Raw genomic sequence first — 26,970 nt, forward strand, 5'->3', positions numbered from 1 at the left:
TCTAGGAAAACTGCTTCCATAATGAAACTCTCTGAGAGTTCATTCCGGGGCTCCGGCTTCCTCGGTTGTTACCAAGCACCATCTTAAGTGTAATTTTGCTTCGAGGTGCTCTTGGACCCTGATCTCATACCTGGGAATAACTATGCAACCATCGAGCAAATAGAGGGGGAAGGTCATCATCAGCATAGCGAATGAGATGCACATCAGGAAAAACATAAACTGAAGTTTGAAGGCAAGGTTATTGATTGCCATTGATGCAGACAATGCAGTGTGTTTCCTTCGGTCCCCTGTGAAGTCAGTAAGGAACTGACGTTTGGTCTCATGGAAGACAATGGCGTCCCAGAATGCCAATGAAATATACTGCATGGTATATGCCACAGGGTATCTTGTCCAAATATGTAACGTCATACCCCTCTCCATGTATTTGTCTCTGTATATTCTCCTTTTTGTATAGAGCTCTATTGCATGCTTGCTAGGTTTGAGCTGTATACATGCCATACATACATACAAACATAGCTAGACTTCATGCACCCCTCCTTATCTGATGATTTTGGTTTGACATCCTAGTCAACCCTACCTCAGCCTCCTCCACCACCGCACCCACAAACACCCTTTACTTGGCCCTGGCTGCAAACTTCACCTCAAAAACAGTGGATATCATATCCTCTCTCTTCCTCACCACCTCATGCACCAACAACTCTTGTATCGCCCTTGGCTACCCACACCCCTCCCCTTCTACTCTCTTCTCTCGCCCCTTTCAGACCTGATGAGGTCACTAGACAAGTCCGGTCTATGCAAGCCTCCTCCAAAACCATCAAGAGCCACATTGACTCTCTCTCATCAGCCTTGGCCGACCACTGCAACCTCTCATTCGCCACCGGAGTTTTCCCCAAATCTCTTAAGCACTCCCTTGTGCACCCTCTCCTCAAAAAACCTTCTGCTGATCCCTCCATTCCGGCAAACTATCACCTGATCTGTATCACTTCTTTCCTGGGCAAGCTCCTGGAGAAGTTGGCTTTTTCTCAGCTTACCCTCCACACTCTATCTGTTGGTCTCTTCTATGACCACCGGTCTGGTTTTTGAGCATCCAGAGGCACGGAAACTGCTCTTCTGAACACCTGTGAAGATCTGCTCTCAAACCTTGATTCTAACTCTCCCTCTGGGCTCATTCTACTCAACCTCTCCTCTGCCTTCGATACAGTGAACCACATCACCCTGATTGCACGTCTCCGTGATACCCTGAGCATCACTGATTAGGCCCTGGCATGGCTAACCTCCTTTCTCTCCGACCGCCCACCCCAGCTGGAATTGGTGTCCTTCTTCTCCCCTATAACTTGCTCTATGTGCGGTGTCCCCAAGGGACCTAACCTATCCCCCTTGTTTTTCAATGGCTACATGGCCCCCTTGGCCCATATGATAGCCATATTCACCTACAACTTCTGTTTTACGCGGATGACATGCAGCTCTCCTTCAGGCTACCCTCAGCCTATTCCTCTTTCTCACTCATACCTGACTGTCTGTCCGCAATTCAGTCGTGGTGTGCTGCAAACAACCTCTGCCTAAATGACAGTAAGTCAGAATTTGTTCTCATCGGGACCCCTGCTCCTGCCTTACCTCTTTCTCTCTGGCTGACCTCCTTTGGCCCTGCGCCTCCACCTACCAACGAGGCAAAAAATCTGCGGGTCATCTTCGACTCCATTTTAGCCTTCTCATCTCACATCTTGGACATCTATAAAACGTCCCACTACCAACTGCATCTTCTTAGAGGTATTCTACCTTTTTTCACCTTCCCCCAGAGGCACACTGCCTCCAGAGCCCTGGTCCTCTCTAGGCTAGACTACTGCAACAGCCTCTTTCTCAACCTGCCCTCTTCTACCCTCTGTCCTCTTCAACTTGTCCAGAACAGAACCGCAAGACTTATCCTTGGCCTCAAGCCCAGGCAATGTATCTATCTGGCACTGAAATCCCTTCACTGGCTCCCAGTTACTGCAAGGATTAAGTTCAAGACCCTTTGCATTGTCCACAAGGCTTTCTGGGGCCTGGGCCCACTCTATCTGCAATGCTCTCATCTTAAATACTCACCTTTCCGAGCCCTCCGCTCATCTTCCTCAAGCTCTCTGCGGGTGAGACGCTTCTCCGAGCAGAGACTTGGGTGGGAGATCTTTATCCAGTTCAGGTGCCTCTCTCTGGAACATCCTCCTTGACTCACTCTATCTTGAGCCAGATCTCCTTAAGTACTGGAAACTCCTCAAGACTTTCCTCTTCTGCTTCTCCTTCTCTCTCCCCCTCTCCTGCTAACCACCTCTTTCTGCTCTCTCACTCTCTCGCCTCTACTTCTGCTCAGCTTCGCCGACTGGCTTCACAGGTCCCAAGCTTCCTCACCAGTCACCTGCACTTGCCTCCAGAGCAAGTGCAGGAGAAGGTAGGTGGGTAGGGCAGAAACAAGTACGATGGACAGGGTGGACCAGGATGGGCTAGTCGAAGGAAGGGTGCCTGAGGGCAGGTTCTGGCAAGGGATGCTGTGGGAGACTGGTTGGGAGTAGTCTGACCCCTATATGACTCAAAAGGGACCAGGCACCAGTCGTAGCTGTTGAGGGACATTAGCATGAGAGGGGGAGAGGAAAGGAGGAGGAGAAAAGTAAAGTCTTAAGATGTTTCTGGAACTTAAGAAGATCCATATCAAGTCTGAGGGCGCAGGGATATCATTCCAAAGGGAGGATCCTGCCGAGAAAAGGGATCTACCTTCCACTCTCTGCTTGGAGAAATGTCTAACCTGCAGAGAGTCTGCGGTAGAGTACTGTAGGACTCTAGTAGGGAGGTATTTATGGAGAGAAAGCTGGATGTAAAGGGGTCCCAGGCCCAGGCAGCCTTGTGCATGATGCACAGAGTCTTAAATTTGATCTGTGCAGTCACCAGGAGCCAGCAGAGAGATTTTAGGGCTGGAGAGATGCGGACCCTGCGCTTGAGGCCAAGGATAAGTCTTGCAGTCCTATTCTGTATTAGTTGAAGGGGCAAATAGAGGAAAGAGGCAGATTGAGGAAGAGGCTGTTGCAGTAGTCCAGCCTAGAGAGAACCAGAGCTCCTTATAAGTTGAGCTTCTGGGGGAAGGTGAGGAAATGGAGAATGCCTCTGAGGAGGTGGAGCTGAAAGTTGGACTTCTTGTCAAGGTCTGTGATGTGTGGAGAGAAAGATAGAGAGTAGTCACAGATGACCGCAATGTTTTTTGCCTCACAAGAAGGTGAGGGGAGAGGGCCCAAGAAGGGAGGGCAGAAAGTGGGGAGCAGGCCTCCCAATGAGAAGGGTATCTGTCTTACTGGCACTAAGGCAGGGATCATAAGCAGAGCACCACACCTGAATGGCAGTCGGGTATGAGAGAGGAAGGAGAGGAGATAGAGGACTGAAGCTTAAAGGAGAGCTATCTTGTCATCAGCATAACACTGGAAGTGAGGAGAGAAGGTTGAGATCAAGTGGGCCAGAGCAGCTAGATAGATGTTGAAGCGCCATGGTGATAGGATAGGGCCCTGAGGGACACCACAGGTAGAGAATGTGGTGGAGGAGATGAAAGGGCCCAATTTCATTTGGGAAGGTCTGTTTGAGGAGAAGGAGTTCAACCATGCCAGCCAGTGCCTGGTCTGTTTTGCCCAGGGTATCATGGAGATGATTTATGAGGATGGAATGTTTGACCGTGTCAAAGGCAAAATAAAGATCGAGGAAGATTTGGACGTAGGGGGAGTTAGAGTCCAGGTTCGAGAGCAGGTCTTCACAGATGTTCAAGAGAGCAGTTTCCGTGCCTCTGGAATTTCTGGAGCCAGACTGTTGGTCGTGCAGGCAGACGGCTTCTTCATTATGGCGGGTCAGTTGGGGGATGACTAGCTTCTCCATGAGTTTGCCCAAGAAAGGGGTGATCGAGATAGGATGATAGTTAGCCAGGCAAGAAGGGTCAGCAGACTGCTTTTTTAGGAGAGGGTGCACAAGAGAGTGCTTTAGGGGTTGTGGGATGAGGCCAGTGGTAAAGGAATGATTACAGAGGTCAGCAAAGCATGGGGTGAGAGAGAAGATGTTATGTTAATGGTAAAGGATATTTGTACCGTGCACTATCACCACCAGAGGGGTCCCCTGGCACTCTTCCTTGATAGTTCTGGAAGAACAGGGGAGCACCTGTTTAGTGGAGACTTTCCTAGAGCAGACTACGCTGGCAACCTCATCTGATTCAAAGGGTGTGAAGGAGGAGAGTCTGGGGTGTAGGGGGACAAAGGAGGCAAGAGAGGATGGGCATTGGGGAGGGGAGTAGATGACAGTGAGGACAGGATGTTCTGAGTTGTGGAGAAGTGGGAGGTCAGTGCATTGCAGAGGGCCTGGGAGGGAGGAGGAGAGGAGGAGACTGCGGTATGATTTGCAAGTTCCTTGCAGATTTTGAAGCGTTCAGATGTGTTGTTGGTGGCTCCAGTGAAGTGGGCTTGGACATGAGCTCCCTTCTTGTAGCATGGTGAGACAATATTGCCTTTGGAGGAGGCAGCATGCCAGGTTGTCAGAGGGTTGATTTACTCCTCACTAAGATTGATACGATCCGTTTCACTGAATGTTCTGTAGTTCCATCTATTATTGATAGCTCTCCTGCCTCCCCCAATTCTACTCCTAGTTCCTCCCTTTATGGCTTCCTCATCCTTCTCCCTTTTCACACCTATTTCTGAAGGTGACGCTACACCTATGATCCTTCTGACCCATCCTGTGGTTGCTCCTTTAGACACTTTTTCTGGCTCTCTAGTCAAGTCTGTCCATCCTGCTCTAGCCTCATTTTGCTCTGCTTTATTTAATCTCTCATTGCTCTCAGGTTCCTTTCCTCGAATCTATAAACATGCTATTGTTTTACCACTCCTCAAAAATGCTTCTCTTCACTCTTCCGATCCTTCTAATTTCCATCCTATCTCGCTCCTTCAGTAGCTATCTAAACTTTTGGAATGTTTGGTTCCATCCGCGACCCCATTCCGCGTGTTTTCTTTTTGTATTTCTCCCCCCCCGGCCCCGCGTTGACCCGTGGTTCCCTGCCTCTCCCTTCGGGAATCCTTCGCCCGCCCGCCTCCCAGCCCGCCCCCCACCCCTGATTGGTCACCAAGTTTGGCCTTGCTGGGTCTAGCGACCCGTGCCACTGCACCTACTCCTCTTTCCATCTGAGGAGCAGGTGAGTGTGCCCCCATCCGCGATCCCATTCCGCGTGTTTTCTTTTTGTATTTCTCCCCCCCCGGCCCCGCGTTGACCCGTGGTTCCCTGCCTCTCCCTTCGGGAATCCTTCGCCCGCCCGCCTCCCAGCCCGCCCCCCACCCCTGATTGGTCACCAAGTTTGGCCTTGCTGGGTCTAGCGACCCGTGCCACTGCACCTACTCCTCTTTCCATCTGAGGAGCAGGTGAGTGCGCCCCCATCCGCGACCCCATTCCGCGTGTTTTCTTTTTGTATTTCTCCCCCCCCGGCCCCGCGTTGACCCGTGGTTCCCTGCCTCTCCCTTCGGGAATCCTTCGCCCGCCCGCCTCCCAGCCCGCCCCCCACCCCTGATTGGTCACCAAGTTTGGCCTTGCTGGGTCTAGCGACCCGTGCCACTGCACCTACTCCTCTTTCCATCTGAGGAGCAGGTGAGTGCGCCCCCATCCGCGACCCCATTCCGCGTGTTTTCTTTTTGTATTTCTCCCCCCCCCGGCCCCGCGTTGACCCGTGGTTCCCTACCTCTCCCTTCGGGAATCCTTCGCCCGCCCGCCTCCCAGCCCGCCCCCCACCCCTGATTGGTCACCAAGTTTGGCCTTGCTGGGTCTAGCGACCCGTGCCACTGCACCTACTCCTCTTTCCATCTGAGGAGCAGGTGAGTGCGCCCCCATCCGCGACCCCATTCCGCGTGTTTTCTTTTTGTATTTCTCCCCCCCCGGCCCCGCGTTGACCCGTGGTTCCCTGCCTCTCCCTTCGGGAATCCTTCGCCCGCCCGCCTCCCAGCCCGCCCCCCACCCCTGATTGGTCACCAAGTTTGGCCTTGCTGGGTCTAGCGACCCGTGCCACTGCACCTACTCCTCTTTCCATCTGAGGAGCAGGTGAGTGCGCCCCCATCCGCGATCCCATTCCGCGTGTTTTCTTTTTGTATTTCTCCCCCCCCGGCCCCGCGTTGACCCGTGGTTCCCTGCCTCTCCCTTCGGGAATCCTTCGCCCGCCCGCCTCCCAGCCCGCCCCCCACCCCTGATTGGTCACCAAGTTTGGCCTTGCTGGGTCTAGCGACCCGTGCCACTGCACCTACTCCTCTTTCCATCTGAGGAGCAGGTGAGTGCGCCCCCATCCGCGACCCCATTCCGCGTGTTTTCTTTTTGTATTTCTCCCCCCCCGGCCCCGCGTTGACCCGTGGTTCCCTGCCTCTCCCTTCGGGAATCCTTCGCCCGCCCGCCTCCCAGCTCGCCCCCCACCCCTGATTGGTCACCAAGTTTGGCCTTGCTGGGTCTAGCGACCCGTGCCACTGCACCTACTCCTCTTTCCATCTGAGGAGCAGGTGAGTGCGCCCCCATCCGCGACCCCATTCCGCGTGTTTTCTTTTTGTATTTCTCCCCCCCCGGCCCCGCGTTGACCCGTGGTTCCCTGCCTCTCCCTTCGGGAATCCTTCGCCCGCCCGCCTCCCAGCCCGCCCCCCACCCCTGATTGGTCACCAAGTTTGGCCTTGCTGGGTCTAGCGACCCGTGCCACTGCACCTACTCCTCTTTCCATCTGAGGAGCAGGTGAGTGCGCCCCCATCCGCGACCCCATTCCACGTGTTTTCTTTTTGTATTTCTCCCCCCCCCCGGCCCCGCGTTGACCCGTGGTTCCCTACCTCTCCCTTCGGGAATCCTTCGCCCGCCCGCCTCCCAGCCCGCCCCCCACCCCTGATTGGTCACCAAGTTTGGCCTTGCTGGGTCTAGCGACCGTGCCACTGCACCTACTCCTCTTTCCATCTGAGGAGCAGGTGAGTGCGCCCCCATCCGCGACCCCATTCCGCGTGTTTTCTTTTTGTATTTCTCCCCCCCCGGCCCCGCGTTGACCCGTGGTTCCCTGCCTCTCCCTTCGGGAATCCTTCGCCCGCCCGCCTCCCAGCCCGCCCCCCACCCCTGATTGGTCACCAAGTTTGGCCTTGCTGGGTCTAGCGACCCGTGCCACTGCACCTACTCCTCTTTCCATCTGAGGAGCAGGTGAGTGCGCCCCCATCCGCGACCCCATTCCGCGTGTTTTCTTTTTGTATTTCTCCCCCCCCGGCCCCGCGTTGACCCGTGGTTCCCTACCTCTCCCTTCGGGAATCCTTCGCCCGCCCGCCTCCCAGCCCGCCCACCACCCCTGATTGGTCACCAAGTTTGGCCTTGCTGGGTCTAGCGACCGTGCCACTGCACCTACTCCTCTTTCCATCTGAGGAGCAGGTGAGTGCGCCCCCATCCGCGACCCCATTCCGCGTGTTTTCTTTTTGTATTTCTCCCCCCCCGGCCCCGCGTTGACCCGTGGTTCCCTGCCTCTCCCTTCGGGAATCCTTCGCCCGCCCGCCTCCCAGCCCGCCCCCCACCCCTGATTGGTCACCAAGTTTGGCCTTTCTGGGTCTAGCGACCCGTGCCACTGCACCTACTCCTCTTTCCATCTGAGGAGCAGGTGAGTGCGCCCCCATCCGCGACCCCATTCCGCGTGTTTTCTTTTTGTATTTCTCCCCCCCCGGCCCCGCGTTGACCCGTGGTTCCCTGCCTCTCCCTTCCGAAATCCTTCGCCCGCCCGCCTCCCAGCCCGCCCCACCACCCCTCCCTAGTCCAGCTCCCGCCCCCGACCCGCCCATCCCCCCCTTCATCACTGCTCCGTCCAGGGCAGCCCTCTGCCCAGCAGCCCATCGGCTAAGGACCCGAGGCAAAGGACGACTCCATTATTGGCGGCTCCAAGATGTGTCTGCAGGTGTCCGCAGGGGACGCCAAGGAAGCCAGCAGCTAACAGACACCACCAAAACCGTGAGTGTGGGATGGGTGGGGAGTAGAGCAATCACTCCACTCCAGAAAGCCCATGCCACTCTATCTTACCCCCAAATAACATAGACTGCCATAATACTAGCATGTCCGCACCTAGTCAGAAATGTGAAATATTAGCATGTCCACTCTTAGATGGAATTCTGAATGTTAGCATGTCCGCACCTAGACGGAATTGTGAATGTTAGCATGTCCACTCTTAGATGGAATTGTGAATGTTAGCATGTCCGCACCTAGACGGAATTGAGAATGTTAGCATGTCCACTCTTAGATGGAATTGTGAATGTTAGCATGTCCACTCTTAGATGGAATTGTGAATGTTAGCATGTCCGCACCTAGACGGAATTGAGAATGTTAGCATGTCCACTCTTAGATGGAATTGTGAATGTTAGCATGTCCGCACCTAGACGGAATTGAGAATGTTAGCATGTCCACTCTTAGATGGAATTGTGAACGTTAGCATGTCCGCACCTAGACAGAAATATGAAATATTAGCATGTCCACTCTTAGATGGAATTGTGAATGTTAGCATGTCCGCACCTAGACGGAATTGAGAATGTTAGCATGTCCACTCTTAGATGGAATTGTGAATGTTAGCATGTCCGCACCTAGACAGAAATATGAAATATTAGCATGTCCACTCTTAGATGGAATTGTGAATGTTAGCATGTCCGCACCTAGATGGAATTGAGAATGTTAGCATGTCCACTCTTAGATGGAATTGTGAATGTTAGCATGTCCGCACCTAGACGGAAGTGAGAATGTTAGCATGTCCACTCTTAGATGGAATTGTGAATGTTAGCATGTCCACTCATAGATGGAATTGAGAAAGTTAGCATGTCCACTCTTAGATGGAATTGAGAAAGTTAGCATGCCCACTCTTAGATGGAATTGTGAATGTTAGCATGTCCGCACCTAGACGGAATTGAGAATGTTAGCATGTCCACTCTTAGATGGAATTGTGAATGTTAGCATGTCCGCACCTAGACGGAAGTGAGAATGTTAGCATGTCCACTCTTAGATGGAATTGTGAATGTTAGCATGTCCACTCATAGATGGAATTGAGAAAGTTAGCATGTCCACTCTTAGATGGAATTGAGAAAGTTAGCATGCCCACTCTTAGATGGAATTGTGAATGTTAGCATGTCCGCACCTAGACGGAATTGAGAATGTTAGCATGTCCACTCTTAGATGGAATTGTGAACGTTAGCATGTCCGCACCTAGACAGAAATATGAAATATTAGCATGTCCACTCTTAGATGGAATTGTGAATGTTAGCATGTCCGCACCTAGACGGAATTGAGAATGTTAGCATGTCCACTCTTAGATGGAATTGTGAATGTTAGCATGTCCGCACCTAGACAGAAATATGAAATATTAGCATGTCCACTCTTAGATGGAATTGTGAATGTTAGCATGTCCGCACCTAGATGGAATTGAGAATGTTAGCATGTCCACTCTTAGATGGAATTGTGAATGTTAGCATGTCCGCACCTAGACGGAATTGAGAATGTTAGCATGTCCACTCTTAGATGGAATTGTGAATGTTAGCATGTCCGCACCTAGACGGAAGTGAGAATGTTAGCATGTCCACTCTTAGATGGAATTGTGAATGTTAGCATGTCCACTCATAGATGGAATTGAGAAAGTTAGCATGTCCACTCTTAGATGGAATTGAGAAAGTTAGCATGCCCACTCTTAGATGGAATTGTTAGCATGTCCACACCTAGACAGAAATGTGAAATATTAGCATGTCCACTCTTAGATGGAATTGTGAATGTTAGCATGTCCGCTCTTAGATGGAATTGTGAATGTTAGCATGTCCACTCCTAGATGGAATTGTGAATATTGGCCTGCGCCGCATCTAGATGGAATTGTGAATGTTAGCATGTCCACTCTTAGATGGAATTGTGAATGTTAGCATGTCCGCACCTAGACGGAATTGAGAATGTTAGCATGTCCACTCTTAGATGGAATTGTGAATGTTAGCATGTCCGCACCTAGACGGAATTGAGAATGTTAGCATGTCCACTCTTAGATGGAATTGTGAATGTTAGCATGTCCACTGTTAGATGGAATTGTGAATGTTAGCATGTCCGCACCTAGACGGAATTGAGAATGTTAGCATGTCCACTCTTAGATGGAATTGTGAATGTTAGCATGTCCGCACCTAGACGGAATTGAGAATGTTAGCATGTCCACTCTTAGATGGAATTGTGAATGTTAGCATGTCCGCACCTAGACAGAAATATGAAATATTAGCATGTCCACTCTTAGATGGAATTGTGAATGTTAGCATGTCCGCACCTAGACGGAATTGAGAATGTTAGCATGTCCACTCTTAGATGGAATTGTGAATGTTAGCATGTCCGCACCCAGACGGAATTGAGAATGTTAGCATGTCCACTCTTAGATGGAATTGTGAATGTTAGCATGTCCGCACCTAGACGGAAGTGAGAATGTTAGCATGTCCACTCTTAGATGGAATTGTGAATGTTAGCATGTCCACTCATAGATGGAATTGAGAAAGTTAGCATGCCCACTCTTAGATGGAATTGTTAGCATGTCCACACCTAGACAGAAATGTGAAATATTAGCATGTCCACTCTTAGATGGAATTGTGAATGTTAGCATGTCCGCTCTTAGATGGAATTGTGAATGTTAGCATGTCCACTCCTAGATGGAATTGTGAATATTGGCCTGCGCCGCATCTAGATGGAATTGTGAATGTTAGCATGTCCACTCTTAGATGGAATTGTGAATGTTAGCATGTCCGCACCTAGACGGAATTGAGAATGTTAGCATGTCCACTCTTAGATGGAATTGTGAATGTTAGCATGTCCGCACCTAGACGGAATTGAGAATGTTAGCATGTCCACTCTTAGATGGAATTGTGAATGTTAGCATGTCCACTCTTAGATGGAATTGTGAATGTTAGCATGTCCGCACCTAGATGGAATTGAGAATGTTAGCATGTCCACTCTTAGATGGAATTGTGAATGTTAGCATGTCCGCACCTAGACGGAATTGAGAATGTTAGCAGGTCCACTCTTAGATGGAATTGTGAATGTTAGCATGTCCTCACCTAGACAGAAATATGAAATATTAGCATGTCCACTCTTAGATGGAATTGTGAATGTTAGCATGTCCGCACCTAGACGGAATTGAGAATGTTAGCATGTCCACTCTTAGATGGAATTGTGAATGTTAGCATGTCCGCACCTAGACAGAAATATGAAATATTAGCATGTCCACTCTTAGATGGAATTGTGAATGTTAGCATGTCCGCACCTAGACGGAATTGAGAATGTTAGCATGTCTACTCTTAGATGGAATTGTGAATGTTAGCATGTCCGCACCTAGACGGAATTGAGAATGTTAGCATGTCCACTCTTAGATGGAATTGTGAATGTTAGCATGTCCGCACCTAGACGGAAGTGAGAATGTTAGCATGTCCACTCTTAGATGGAATTGTGAATGTTAGCATGTCCACTCATAGATGGAATTGAGAAAGTTAGCATGTCCACTCTTAGATGGAATTGAGAAAGTTAGCATGCCCACTCTTAGATGGAATTGTTAGCATGTCCACACCTAGACAGAAATGTGAAATATTAGCATGTCCACTCTTAGATGGAATTGTGAATGTTAGCATGTCCGCTCTTAGATGGAATTGTGAATGTTAGCATGTCCACTCCTAGATGGAATTGTGAATATTGGCCTGCGCCGCATCTAGATGGAATTGTGAATGTTAGCATGTCCACTCTTAGATGGAATTGTGAATGTTAGCATGTCCGCACCTAGACGGAATTGAGAATGTTAGCATGTCCACTCTTAGATGGAATTGTGAATGTTAGCATGTCCGCACCTAGACGGAATTGAGAATGTTAGCATGTCCACTCTTAGATGGAATTGTGAATGTTAGCATGTCCACTCTTAGATGGAATTGTGAATGTTAGCATGTCCGCACCTAGACGGAATTGAGAATGTTAGCATGTCCACTCTTAGATGGAATTGTGAATGTTAGCATGTCCGCACCTAGACGGAATTGAGAATGTTAGCAGGTCCACTCTTAGATGGAATTGTGAATGTTAGCATGTCCTCACCTAGACAGAAATATGAAATATTAGCATGTCCACTCTTAGATGGAATTGTGAATGTTAGCATGTCCGCTCTTAGATGGAATTGTGAATGTTAGCATGTCCACTCCTAGATGGAATTGTGAATATTGGCCTGCGCCGCATCTAGATGGAATTGTGAATGTTAGCATATGAAAGTTGCATTTAGAAAGTGTGCCCTATAGCCTCTCCTTGAATTTTAGAAATGTGCCCAATAGCCTCTCTGGTAAATAGAATTTAGAAGTGTGCCCAAGATCCTCTGTGAAAGTTGCATTTAGAAGTGTGCCCAATAGACACTCTGGAAAGTTGCATTTAGAAATGTGCCCAATAGACAATCTCGAAAGTTGAATTTTGAAGTGTGCCCAATAAGCTCGCTGTGAATTTAGTAGTGTCCACAATAACCACTCTGTGAAAGTTGCACTTAGAAGGGCGCCCAATACCCCCTCTGTGAAATTTAGAAGTGTACCCAATTACCCAATAACCTCTGTGAGAGTTACATTTAGAAGTGTGCCCAATAGCCCCTCTGGTAAATTGAATCTAGAAATGTTCCCAATAGCCTCGCTGGAAAATTGAATTTAGATATGGGCCCAATATCCTCTGTGAAAGCTGCATTTAGAAAGTATGCCCAATAGCCACGCTTTGAAAGTTGTATTTAGAAGTGCTACCAATAGCATCTGTGAAAGTTGATTATAGAAGTGTATCCAATAGACACTCTGGAAAGTAGCATTTAGAAGTTTGACCAATAGCCTCTCTGAAAACTTGAATTTAGAAGTGTGCCCAGTAGATGCTCTGTGAAAATTGCATTTAGAAGTATACCCAATAGCCTCTGTGAGAGTTACATTTAGAAGTGTGCCAGATAGCCTCTCCGATAAATTGAATTCAGAAGTGTACCTATTTGCCTCTGTGTGGAAAATTGTGCCTAGAAGTTTCGCCCAGTAGCCTCTCTGGGAAAGTTGCATTTAGAAGTTTGCACATTGAAAAAGCATATAACCCATCATATCACACCACCACGCTTACTCTCTCCTTTACATCACCACTCAACTAGAACACAGAGATACTATGACACCATTCGGTATAACTGTTCTCATACGAACATCCGCTGCTTACTACACATCATTCTATGTAAACACTGCTGGTCTCACACCCCCAGCCAGGCGTTTTCCTCAGGCCTAACGCAGCCACATCCGATCCGGATAAATCCTGCCAGAACGAACACATTCCCCTGATCTCTCAACCACCACGCCTACCGATAAGAAGCAGCTATTACACAAGTACCGCACGAGCTGCACACATATCCGGTGCTCACACGCACCTTTTGACTCTCCCTACTCTCTCTACTGATCTGAACTGCGGTTCCCAAGGGCGTTCAACCTACCAGCGCCTTCAGACCATACCAATGGTATATAAGGCGCTATATAAGTGCAAAATAACATAACATAACATAACTTTCCACTTTCTTCCTCCGTCAACTAAAATAACGTACTCCCTTCTCAACAATCAGGCTTCTGATCTGTTTTTTTCATGGAAACTACACTTGGAATGAATTGTGTCCTCCCACGTATTCCTCATCTTTGATATATTCGTATCTTCAGCTTTGCTGCTTTGGAAAAAAATGTACACACGAGAGGGCGCTGTGCTCGATGTCGTGGCTTTGATGTCCCTCAAGGGTTGCCGTCTGGTGTCAACGTCATCAGCAGTAGAAATAGCTCGAGCCGTGCCTGTTGGCTACAGTTCTGTTTTTCCAAAAGCTTTGCTTCGAGTGTTGAACGGCGCGCTTCAGTTTCGTCAAGAAATGTCTTTATCTTCCAACCCTTCGACCCGAAGGTCTGGTTTAAAAAAATGCCATGACTGTGGGCGAAGATGTCTATTACCGATCCCCACCGGGTTTGCCTGTGGTGTCTGGGTTCTGACCAATGAACCGATGAATGCGGGCCCTCTCAGGCCATGACAGGAAAAGCTCTCAGCGAGCGCTGAGGTAAACTGGCGCCAGGAAGTGCGGCTTCGAAGTCATCTTCGAAGAGGGATAAAAAGACCAGGGAGTCTAGAGACTCATCCCGGTACAAAAAGGCGAAGAAATCTCGGTCAAGGAGTCGGTCGAGACAATTTATGTTTTCTTCGTCGAAGAAGGTCTCCCTCTTCTTCTTCGTCTGATTCCTCTACCGAGGTTATCAGGTGCCCAACCACAAATTATCCCCCTAGAAAATGGGATGCTTTCAGAAGTTAAATGTTGCATATATTCGAGAATGCGGCCTCGAAGGAAACACACAAAGGCCATGCCCCAGTTGCTCCTTTGGACGACTTAGGGAAGTCAAAGACTACCATGGCAAAGACAAGTGTCAAACCGGCGAGTCGCTCTTGGTCCAAAGCGAAATCATCGAGGATATCGTCTCGAGAACATAGTCTTTCTCCAATACCTCCAAAAAAGTGCAAATCGTCGACGAAGTCAAGCCTGTCGACACATAAGTCGAAGGTAATGCCGAGTAGGTCGGCACTATTGTCGAAACCTTCGTCGACACTGTTGTCGAAGGTTTCATTTACTCCATTGTCGAAGGCACCATCAACGTCATTGACGAAGTCAGTGTCAACGCCATTAGCATCATCAACGCCACTGTCGATGCCATTAGCGTCATCAGCGCCATTGTCGAAGCCAATGTCAGTCACTTCAACCATTTCAAGGACTCTGCCCAGTCCAGAGAAGGTTTTTAAACCAACGCCGAAAAAATACTTTTTTTCCACGTCTATGGCCTCAATTTATGAGGAAGAGCAATCCTTCTGAAGAGGATTCTCCCCCCTTTAGTTTGCCTTATGGCAAGCAAAATGCTCCTGAGGAGCTTAATAATCAGGATTCCAAGATAGCTGATCTTTAAGATTGTCTCGATTCGGCTAGTGGTGTAGACACTTCGCCAGAGCTGGAATTCGGCAAGCCTGATCCAGCTGAACATGCAGATTCCACATACAGGTCCCTCATGAATAGGGTCATTGAGTAAATGGGCTGGAGCATGAATCCTCCTGCCTATGAGCAAGACGATATGACGGATATCCTGAGTCAAGGCCCTCAGAAGGACCCAGTATTACCTTTTGATGCAGTCCGTCAGAGGAAGGTCATGGCAAACTGGGAAACGCCAGAATCTGGACCTGCTGTAAACAGGAACTTTGCCAGAAAATATGGACCTTCCAGTATTGATCCGGACTATTTGACCAAGCACCCTACACCTGAAAGCTTGATGGTTCAGGCAGCCCCATCAACCAGGCAGTCTTCTTACCCCTCTATTCCCCAGATAGAGATGACAAAGCGGTTGATGCCTGGCCCGTAAGATTTTCACATCGGGCAGTATGGCCTTGAAATCTGCTAATGTTACTTGTACGCTTTCAAGATTTACTTACACCCTGTGGGACTGTGTTAGCATGGCGGGTGAGCACATTCCGGAAGGTGAGGAAAAGGACGGCTTCCTGGCTATTGTGAAAGATGAGGAAAAAAGAAAAGACAGATCAACTACCCCTCTCTAGAGATCCCTTTTGTGAAAACAGGCAGGAGGATTAGTGTCTACTGAGTCATTTGGTAGATTAATCACCCAGTTACATTTTGACACAATTCTATTTCCAAAATACTTTTGTAACAATTCTCTTTATTTTTCTTTTCTTAAAAACATTGTAAAAAACATATACTTGATTTTCAACTCGCACCACATATACTTAATATTCGGCTCGCATCACTTTCATTCAACACTGGGATAAATGAATCTTGGTTTTGCTTTTCTTTTATGGCACAACCGTCATTTGGTTATGTCAGAAGAGATAGGGAAAATAACATTTTTGGATCCCTAACTGGTCGACATGTTTCGGCCCTTCTTGTGTGTACTACACCCTCTTAAGTGCTGTTATTCAATTCAATTATTAGGCCATCTTCAGGATACAGCAGTACAATCAGGAAACTCAATTTCATTCCCCCGTGGTATATCTTCTGATCTAAAAACAATATATAAAAACTTCATTTAGTTATACAATTTTGTATCTTAAGGTGTCAAAGTGGCAGTGTTTTAAAGGTGATGTCTCAATTTTTCACGGAAATCAACCCAATCACTGACCTGTTGTCCACTCTATAATGTATGGGACATCTGAGAATTAATTGTGACTTTTACTGTACTTGGCATCAGGTCTTTGTCATCCCCTGAAAAAAAAACAAGAGGCTGATTTTAATCACCTCTTATTGGGCCTCATTACGACTCAGGCGGTAAGGGGTTTACGGCGGCGTAAACAGCGCCGACCCTTACCGCCTGAGTACGAGGTCCCTTAGCGCCATGGAGGTTTTAACACCTGCTTTTAGCAGGTGTTAAAATCCATGGCGTTAAGGGACCATGGAGTTAATTACGCCACCGTAATTTACGGTGGCGTAATTAACGCCTTCCCCACTCCCATTATGCCCTATGGGGCAAAATGGGAATGGGGAAGGGTAAATGGGAAAATGGGGATTTACCGCCCCGCCAAGGTTGGAATGGGGCGGTAAATCTGCCAACCACCATGGCGTAAACTATGTTTACGCCATGGTGGTAAAGTCACGGCCCAGGCGGTAACTTACCGCCTGGGTCGTAATGAGGCCCATTGTGTGTCTGCTTTGTTCAATTTCTTTTCATATTGGACATTTTTATTTTGCACTTACGTGTTTGCAATGTCGCAGCTGTTTGTTGGCGTACCAAATATTGTGAAATATGGAAAGGAGGCATGGGGGAGTGTCTCCGGTCAGGACTGGACACTGCTGACAGTATCAGCAGGTCCATGGCTTCTAGCACCATAGTACGCAGGTTTGCGTGGTTGAGAAAGTTGGCTTTGCACCGGATGTACCTCAATATGCCCTTTGACGGCTCAAGGTTGTTTGGCAGCAAGGCGGATGAGAGTCTGGAGAAGCTGCAGACCTCCAAGGCAGTGGCTAAATCACTTAGTGCCTCCATATGTCAACCTCAACAACAACCCTATTCAGGCTCATCTTCCTGGAGGGGTCGTCCTTTTCATTTCTATTCCTCATTTGGAAAGGGAAGAGGACAGGCTGGACAAAGGGGACAGAAAAGATTTCCTCGTGGTGGACGAAGAAGGGGTGCTAAATCAGCCACAGCAGCTGCATCTTTATCCTCAGCCGCTGCTGCAGCTGCCTCAAAGCCACTCTGAGGCCTTGACCCACAAGACCCCAGTTGGAGGCAGAATCTCTCAGCATCTGAACGAATGGCGGGGCATTACTTCAGATGCTTGGGCACTGGAAACAGTAGCCCAGGGTTACTGCCTTCCCTTTCAAAAAAGGCTTCAAGATCATCCACCGGGAGCCAACTCTGTCAAAATTCCAGTTCCGCTCCTTGTGCAAGAAATTTTAACCCTGCTAGAGAAAGGTGCAATAGAACATGTACCTGTAGCGGAGAGGAACATGGGTTGGTATTCCCCCTATTGCTCATCCGAAAGAAGGAAGGAGGATTGAGACCCATCTTGGATTTGAGAAATTTGAACAAATTCCTCAAGAATGACAAATTCAATATGGTAATCCTTTCTCATATCCTTCAGGCTCTCCAACTCCAAGACTGGTTGGTATCATTGGACCTTCAGGATGCTTACTTTCATGTGCCAATCCATCTCAAGCACAGAAAGTACCTGAGACTCGCGGTTGACGGTTCTCATTATCAGTTTTGAGTTCTGACATTCGGGCTGACCTCCGCCTGAGGGTTTTCACTAAACTGAAGTCGGTAGTGGCAGTGAGTCTCAGGAGAGGGGGGATTCACATCTACCCCTACCTGGACGATTGGTAGATTAGGGCTTGTTCACCCGAACAGGCCCAGGAACATCTCAGAATCACCTGCCACTCCCTTCACAGACTGGGCTTCCCCCTCAATTACAAGAAGTCCCATATGATACCATTCCAAAGACTCCAATTCATCGGAGCAGTCCTGGACTTCCTCAGGGAAAGCCTCGCCTCCTGAGGTGAGAGCTCAACACATTCTGCAGACAGTAACAAAATTCCAAAATGCTCAGCATCTGCCGGCCCTCGATTTTCTGCAGTTGCTCGGCCTCATGGCATCCTGCATTTTTCTAGTGCCGGAAGCCCGATTTGAAATGAAATCCCTTCAATGGGCGCTCAGGACTCAGTCGTCCCAATTTTCAGGGAATGTGTCAGATCTACTGCAAGTTCCGAGAAGAGTTGCTCAGGACCTTCCATGGTGGGCTTGCAGGGACAATATTCTCAAGGGAGAATCCTTTTGGCAACCATGGCCAGAGATAACGGAAATTACGTATGCCTAACTCACAGGGTGGGGAGCCCACACCAACGAACTGACAATCAGCAGTTGTTGGTTTCCATCGGAGTCCAAACTACACATCAACATTTTGGAGCTGAGGGCAATCAGACTAGCGCTGAAGGCCTTCCTCCCCGCTGTACGGGGAAAGAATGTCCTGATAATGACGGACAACACAGTGGCCATGTACTACCTCAACAGGAGAGGAGGTGTAGGTTCACTACCACTGTGCAGAGAAGCAATGCAGCTCTGATTCTGGGCAATACAAGAAGGAATCTCTCTGTCAGCAGTTCACCTAGCTGGAGAGCAGAACATGGTGGCGGACGCTCTGAGCAGGCAGAGCAGTCTCCCACGAGTGGGCACTAGCTCAGAAAGTGCTTCAAGAGATATTCACCCTTTGGGGAACCCCTCAAGTGGATCTGTTCCCGACTGAGGTCAATCGGATATGCGAACAGTATTGCACAAGGGAATTTCACCCGAGAGGAGCTCTAGGGGACGTGTTCGTAGTGGACTAGGAATTTCCGCTCCTGTACGTGTTTCCTCCAGTCCCTGTCATTCCTCACAAAATCAGGAGGTTGAGAAAGTTTGGGAAATCCATGATCCTAAATGCTCTGGATTGGGCCAAGCGGACGTGGTGCCTGGACCTTCTGGACATGTTCATCTGCCCTCCAATACGTCTTCCACAAAGGGAGGATCTTCTCTGACAAGAAGAAGGTCGGGTTCTCGATCCAGAGGTCAAGACACTCAGCCTTCACGCATGGCTTCTGAGAGGCTGAGAAATAAGGATTGGTACCTCTCGGACGACGTAATGGAGATTTTGCTTTAGGCCAGAAGGCCAGCAACCAAACCCTTGTACCGGTGTCGTTGGAATAAGTTCAGTAATTGGTGGAAGGATAAGAATGTGGATCCTTTCGTATGTGGCACACCTATGGTGCTTTCTTTCCTGTTGCATTTAGCCAATCTGGGGATCCAGATTGGAACGATAAAGAGATACCTGGCTGCACTTTCCATTTTTCCATTTCATTCATGTCCTCTAAGGCTCCTTACATTAAAAACAATCCTACTAGTGGCTCTAACATCAGCCTGCAGGGTGTATGATTTACAGGCTCTCTCTTGTAAGCCTCCTTACACCGTTTTCCATACGGATAGAGTCAAACCATCATTCCTGCCTAAGGTAGTCTCTGACTTCCATTTTTCGCATAGGATAGCGCTTCTGTCTTTTTATCCTCCCCCTCATGCAGGTAAGGAGGAAGAAAGACTCGAAAAAAAATGGAAATCTTGCTGTTTCCTGCTTCTTCTAAGATTCCCCTCCTCCTTATAAATCTATTTTCCTCCACTGCACCTTCCCTTGATCTCTCAAGCAGGGAACCTGGGCTTTATCTTTGACCCTCATCTTCGGTTTTCAAACTCATATTTCATCAGTATCTCGGCCCTGCCACTTTCATCTGTTCAATAGCGGGAAAATTCACCACTTGCTTACTTTCTGTTCTACAAAGACTCAGCTTCAGTCCCTGGCCCTTTGTCGTCTTTGTTATTGCTCCTCACTTAATGTTGGCTTACCTAGCTATGTCTTTTTTCCCCTACATTCTATCCTGCACTCAGCTGTCAGGACTCTGATCTTTTTCCCTCCCTCTGCTCAAATCTCCCCCTACCTTGCCCCCCTTAAATGGCTTCCAGTTTAGCGGCCTTGTGAATTTAGTTTTCCTTGTCTTGTCTTTAAATGTATCCATGCTTTTGCCCCTTCAGACCTCTGTTTTTGTATCCCCCTCTATCAACCAACTTGGAATCTTCGGTCTTCTTCACAATTCTTTCTGTTCCCCACCCGGCATGCGTGGATTCTCGCTTTTCAGCTTCTTGGCCCACAGTACTGAAATTCTCTCCCATTTGAAATTCGATCCAGCCCTTCCATCTCTTTTTAAAAAAACGTCTCAAGTCTCACTTACTCCATGTCTCCTTCTCTTGATTTCCGTTTATTCTCTCGCTCTTTGATCCCTACACTCCATTATGACTGGTCCTTCGTGTTATTGTACTGTTTTACTTTTGTTAAAGCGTTTTGGAAATAAATCGCTATATAAGCACAGCAAATAAGTAAATCTTACTAAATACATTTGTTTTTAAGAAGTTTCCCATCCTCAATTCACTTAAACGTATTACCACAAAAGAACCTCAGTGCTCAACATTGTCCCGGAACCATTGTACCCGAACCTGGGCTCTCTTCCTAATATAAATAAGGAGCATGAATACCCTCAACAAAGATGTAGAAAACGGATACTTAGGAGGTCATTTGCATGGTGCCAAGAGTGGATGGACCATGTGCAATAATAGGTTGTCCCACTCCAGGCCACGAGGCCTGGAATCCTGACAGGTTTCAGGATATCCCTCATTAATATTCATGAGAATAAATGTGCATGCATTTCGAATCATTGTATGCAAATGCATCTCATGAATATTAATGAGGGGTAGCCTGAAAATCCGACATGTTTCCGGCCCTCGAGGCCTTTAGTTGGACTACCCTGGCCCAGGTTTACGTTTGGTTTCTCCCAACTGCACAGTACTCGTCCACACGTACCTTAGGTGCACACCCATTGCAAGGATAATACACGTGGGGCATTGGGCCATGTGCATGCCTCCCAAAGGTACTTAGGAAACATGAATTTGAACGGCTGTAAACGCATGGTATTTCCTGTATTACAGGGCCAATGAAGATTCAATGTATGTACAGGAGCAACATAGATGCACTGTTGCTGTGCACCTCTCCATGTCAGATGTAATGAATTGCGAGGCCCACACATTCAGGTGTTAAATCGACCAATTCCCAAGATTGACAGCACTTCCTTTACAGAGATTGGTAGTCAGACTGGCTAAATCACGGTGATTGCAAAACAGGATAGAGGTTGCAAGCAGCATCATGGGTAATTGATTACGACCACTAGAACTTCCTAAATGCCATCTCTAATGCACGTTGATTATGATGCATGGGCAAAGCCAATAGTTTAGACTTCACTGTAGGCATTTGCAACACACTGCCATAATGGTACAACCTGAAAATAAAATGACAACCACTGAAAATGGTGAACTTACCTGGGCATATGACAGCACTGCCTAGAAAATACTTAACACCCATAAATGAGACAAAACCATTAGTTTTGGCAATGTTTGTTAGTAACAGGGCCTCAGTGCGAAGAACATCTATAAATCAAGGGGTTGAAGGCACGTTTGCTTAAGACATTTGTATTACACTAATGGGGCATTTAATAGCCGCAATTAAAATTAAGAAATTAAGTCTCAGCAGACCTCTTAGAAATAACACTAGCAGAGAAAAGTTTGATATTGCTGCTCGATAGAGCTAGTACAAAGAGATCCCAGAAGGATGTGTTTTTGGTGGGGAGGGTCGAGTAGTGAGTGAGAACAGCCACAGGGATTTGCATGATCATGGTCGTCTAAGGGTGAGTACATTACCAAACAACACCCACGTGTCATCTAACTCCTTGCTATAGTCCAAGCAAATAGTTTCGGCTTCAGCGCCATCTATTAGCCAAAACTAAACAGGTAACTCTTGACAAAAGATGAGGTTCATTGATAATCTTTCACCTAAGCAACTGCTGGTGCTCAATAACCAGCATAAGACTGGAGAATGATAATGCCTTCATTAAATGCCAGAAATAACAGAACACAAGTGCATGGTTTTGTGGGCTAATTTGACGACACAGTCTAATATGAAGTGGTTGATTCCTACTGGTCCAATGTCCGCTAAATTGGTGCTGAGGTACAATTCAGTTTGTCATGAAAAGTCAAAGATTGATGTTTGCAAATGTATTCCTCTGGTTTAAAAATCTCAGTCCAACTCTGTGGCTCCATGCCAATAACAACATTACTACATGCACCTTTGCCAATGCGAGAATAGGCCATGGGATGTTATGTTATGGTCTTGGGGTGTTATGAGTCTCTGGAGAATAGCTCAGGTCAACGTGCTCGCCTTGAAAGCAAGACGACATAAAGCACCACAGGTTCGATCCCTGGTCCGTGCTTAGAAAACTCTGGCTATTAAGCGCGTTATATATAACCTATCATGTCATGTTATACTATTGGGTTTTGTGCAGGGTTTGCAACCACCGACTCTCTAGATGTTTTGGACTACAACTCCCATCAGACTGAGTTAGCATAGCCAATGATGAGGGATCATGGCACTGCCTTTTTATGGCCTCTGCAAGAGCATGTATTGAGTTATCTTAATAGTAGCAGAGGGAGCAGTGCAAGATTGCTATGTTGTTCTGTTGATGCAGGCATTTCGTAAGGAAACGGCTTCCCTTTTTGCGTGAGCTTGTGGTTGTTTTGGCGTGTGCTCCTTTGGGACATGGCCTGGGTGTACAATAAGCTTGATATATGCATGTTGTGCATGTCGTCGATATCTGTTATGGTATCTTTGCGATTATGTTGTGTGCTGGGCCTGTGGGCTGGTGTTTGGTTCGAATGTAGGTTTTTGGCATGACCTGAGTCAGATTATGCAAAGTGGGATCTGTGTGTAGGGGTGGTTCTGGTCATTGGGTTTGGTGTCGAGTGTTACGTGGTGTGAGAAGATGTGATGCTGGTTATGGTGGAAGGCTGAGAAGGTTAGTAAGGTGCCCAATCTGAATACAACAAATAATGATGGTCACTTAAATTGGCACTGAAGATCTATACAACAGTGATGGCATCTCATTAGGGGGACTAAGGGGTATACACGACATCATTGGTGTTGATGAATGACAAAAGATCTGGAAGTGTTGCTGGCTGCAATAAGGCAACTTGGGTGACACTAATGAGATTGATGATATTGGTCATCAAGCTAGAGCTACTGGAGCTTGAAGTGGGAGGATACGCCAAGCCTAGCTAGTGGTGGAGGCAGCAGCATAGACAGGCTAGGGCCTGAGTGGGCAAGGCCTGGCCACAATCTGCAAATACCCACTCAGGAGCTCTAAGTGGCTCACTATCAGCAGCTGAGCAGCAGGGGCAGAGGTGGTGATAGGGAGGCTACCCGGCTATGCTGCGCATGTTTGGAACCAGAAAGCTCTCCTTGTTTATTGGTACCTGTTTGCTTGGAGAGCAGTAGAAGAGCTACATTCTTTAGTTTTTTTGCCGTTAAGTCTGAAGAGAAACAGATAAGTAAGGCATTTTCGTCTCTGTGCAATCATATGTGTGAGGATTGTAGGTATGTACGTATGTATGCATGGCAGTGTCTGTATAAGTGCATACATGTGAATGAATGCAGTGTAAATGGAGTGAATGGGTGCAAGTTCGAATGTGAATGAGAATGCAGTGTGAATGTTCTGGGTGCTCGTTTGATGTATGGGTGCGTGACAGATGGGTGAATGTGTATGAATGTGTGTACATGCAAGGCTGGGACTCCGGTGGGCATTGGTGCCTGGACATCTTCTTATTGGAGGATGGCATGTTTTACTGGCCAAAGAAAAGTCAACTTGATGAGTGTTATTATGTGGGGTAGAGAGTGGGTAGTACAATGCGGCAGACAGCCTGGATTTTTTCATACTTTGGAATTACATTTTTACTGGAATTAAGGGCAAATACAACATGATGATTGTTCTTACATGGGAGGCATGTGTGCTGCCCACAAGGACATTTTTTCCTGTGGTCTGGCATTTTTGGACTGACATTAAGGGCAAAGGCAATAACAAAGTGAGTGTATTCCCTGTGGGAAGGTCTTGACTTCAATTAGCTTTATCTCCCATTAGTTCAACAGTCCTGGCCACGCCTCTGTCAGGGTGGAGGAGTTTACCAACTTCAAGTTTCAAGGTGCTACATGCACAAACAAAAACGTATGCTTGCGGCGTTGTGCTGGTGCTGACAGGTTCAATGCAGCTGCTGCCAGGAGTGACAACGACACTAGTGAGTGTCGTAAGCATTGCTAAGGATGTGGCTGTGGTTGAGATGCTGTTGTGGCTTTCCCTCTCTCTGTTCCCTTAAAACATGCATCCTCTGGCCTGACATTTTTATTTTCTCAGGTTGGCTTTGAAAATCTGCAGCACAAAAGAATGGCCTGGCACAAACATACTTGAAATCCAAGTACTTCTAACAGTCTTTAAATTGAGTAAATATAAACTCGAACTTCTCTTCCCAAAATCACAAAACAAAAATATGTATTCAGCATATGCATTGGAGCTACATTTGAAGATTCTACTGAGCTGGATTTCCACCTATCTTTAGCTCTGACCTCCACCCTCCGACCCCCTAATTGTAAATAGTAGCTCTGTTTCTCTTTGAGAATGTACATTTCCATGCAATTCTGATTAAGTTTCATGTGTGTCTCTTCCCATTTGACATGTATGTAAGGCTATGGGCCACAGTATGGCTTTGGCCGCAATACACATGTTACGTCATGTTATGTTATGTTAAAGGTTCTTATACCACGGATTATTGGCACCTGTGTGGTTTCTTGGCGCTCTGGCTAATCTGTAAAGCAAGGGTGGAGGGGGGTTAGTTAGTAGGAATGAGCGGGAGAAAGAGCAAGAGAGCCGTGAGGTGCTGTTCGCAGCTTCAGTTCGGTGGACATGGTTCGCTGAGCGTAGGTGTGTTTTTCGGTTGGTAGCCGCCATTTGCTGTTGGGCAAGGCTATGTGTGATTTGTTTTGTTGTTATGGTGTAGTGAGGTGCGTGCAGTATGATGTGATGTAGAGGTATGGTTGTGTTTAGTTCAGAGCTTGAGAGGTGTATGTAGAAAGGTATGTTTTTAGTAGGGTTGGTTAGTAGCTGTGCCCTTTCCTAACTCCGCTGTTATGTCTAACTGCAGCCCATATCCCTTACGCTGCCGTACAATGCTAATAGCACCAAATTCAATTCGTATTACCGTTTGCAGTAAGATTACTTTCCGTATTAGTCAAAGTCCTATGTATTCCTCATTTAGAGTTCCATTGCAGACCTGACGTTTGGCCTGGCAGACCTGACGTTTGGCCTGGCAGACCTGACGTTTGACCTGGCATTGGCCAATACTACCATTTAAGTGAAGGTATTACCTTCTCTGAGAACCTGACTATTTTTGAGGTACACGTTGCTATGCAGTTTTTCTTTGGGCTGTAGGGCGAGCAAAGGCGTCCTGAGCCCTGGCCGTAATGGCATTCCTCAGATGCTCATAAGGAAAGATCTGGGAGTCTGGTTGGGTCCTTTAATGGCCCTGTTTAAAAGGATTTACAAAACCCTTCAGGTGCCAGGCACGTGGAAACAGTCAATAATTATCCTGATCTATGAACATGGGGACAAGAGAGATCTGAAAAACTTCCGGCTGATTGCACTGTTGGATGCATTCAGTAAAATATTTGCTTCTCTATTACTTAGAGATCGTTCCCACCAGCTAGCTCCACTCAATCTCCCCTCGCGCTATCAGGTGGGGTTTCGAACAGGTATGGGGACTTCCCTAAACACCACAGTGCTCGCACCCATGTTGGCGGCTGTAAAAAAAGAGTAGTGGGTCCGGTCAACATGGCATCTATAGATATGTCCATTGCGTTAGACACAGTAAACCGCTCCACCCTCTGGAGGAAGCTCAGGAGAATGGTGCAGCTGTTGGCCATGCTCCATAGTGAGTCTGTGCTGCAGGTGTTGTTGAACAGAGAAGACTGTCTTGGCCCGGTTCCAACTTTTGTGGGCCTGAGGCCGGGGTGTGCTCTGGCCCTGACCTTGTTCAACCTGTACATTTCAGACCTGAAAACTGTCTGGAACACAGGAGTTACATTTCCAGTGAAAATGGGTTCATGGTTATGAATTGGCTCGCATTCGCAGATGATATCATTCTATTTGGTAAGACATTGATAGGCTTTCACAGAAAGCTGACGTTTTTCCACCAATACGCCGTAAACAACAACCTGAAGGTGAATGACCTTCTCGGCTAAAAGGCAACCTAAGACCTTCGTCGGGAGGGTGGGTTCCCAACCCCTGGAAAGGGTGCAAACCATGAGGTATCTGCGGTAGAACTTATCTAACACCTATTCTAGGGGGGTCTGTGAAGTTTTTCTGAGGGGAGAACTTACTCCCCTCCTTACCCAGATGAAGACAATTACTTGCCAATCCTACCGATTTAGGCAGTAGGATACCGCTTTTTAAGCAGTCATACCGCCTACCGATTTAGTGGCAACAAATACCAATCTTTTTCAATGTTTTTGAAACTTTAAGATTCCTACAGATTTTTGGTCACAGAATGTTCGCATGTATGCAATTTACTCGCAGTTGTGTCGCTATTCTTGTCTTCCTCTAATCAAGTTTTACCTCCAGAAGGTAGAGCCGACAATCCTGTATGGGCTGGATATTGTGCCATTTGGCATGGGGTTATACCATAACATTTTATAGGGCCAATTGTGTAAGAAAACTGTGGCTAACTATGTGCCAAATGTGGTTATAAAGCACGAGTTGGGCTTAGTATCCCTGGCAGCAAGGGCGGTGCGGAAGAAACTGGCGGAGTATGGAAAATTCCTCAACCCCCCGAGGAACTCACTTTATCTAAATAAGGGTGTTTGGGCCTTCGAGCAGGCGGTGGTCTTAATAAATGACTTCAAGGGGCAACTGAGTGAGACTTTATATCTTATTGGCTCCTCAGTGGAAGAGCTGAG

The 26,970-nt window shown here is 47.6% G+C and overlaps 1 protein-coding gene across 3 annotated transcripts in view; it reads left to right on the forward strand.

The window, feature by feature from the left end:
• Positions 1 to 26,970, forward strand: part of LOC138526244 (arylsulfatase D-like) — a 796,293-nt gene that overhangs the window by 452,212 nt on the left and 317,111 nt on the right. The gene's annotated exons all lie outside the window — the stretch shown is intronic.

The sequence above is a fragment of the Ambystoma mexicanum genome, chromosome 7p (assembly GCF_040938575.1).
Source record: "Ambystoma mexicanum isolate Mex_15411 chromosome 7p, UKY_AmexF1_1, whole genome shotgun sequence".
NCBI classification, from domain to species: Eukaryota; Metazoa; Chordata; class Amphibia; order Caudata; family Ambystomatidae; genus Ambystoma; species Ambystoma mexicanum.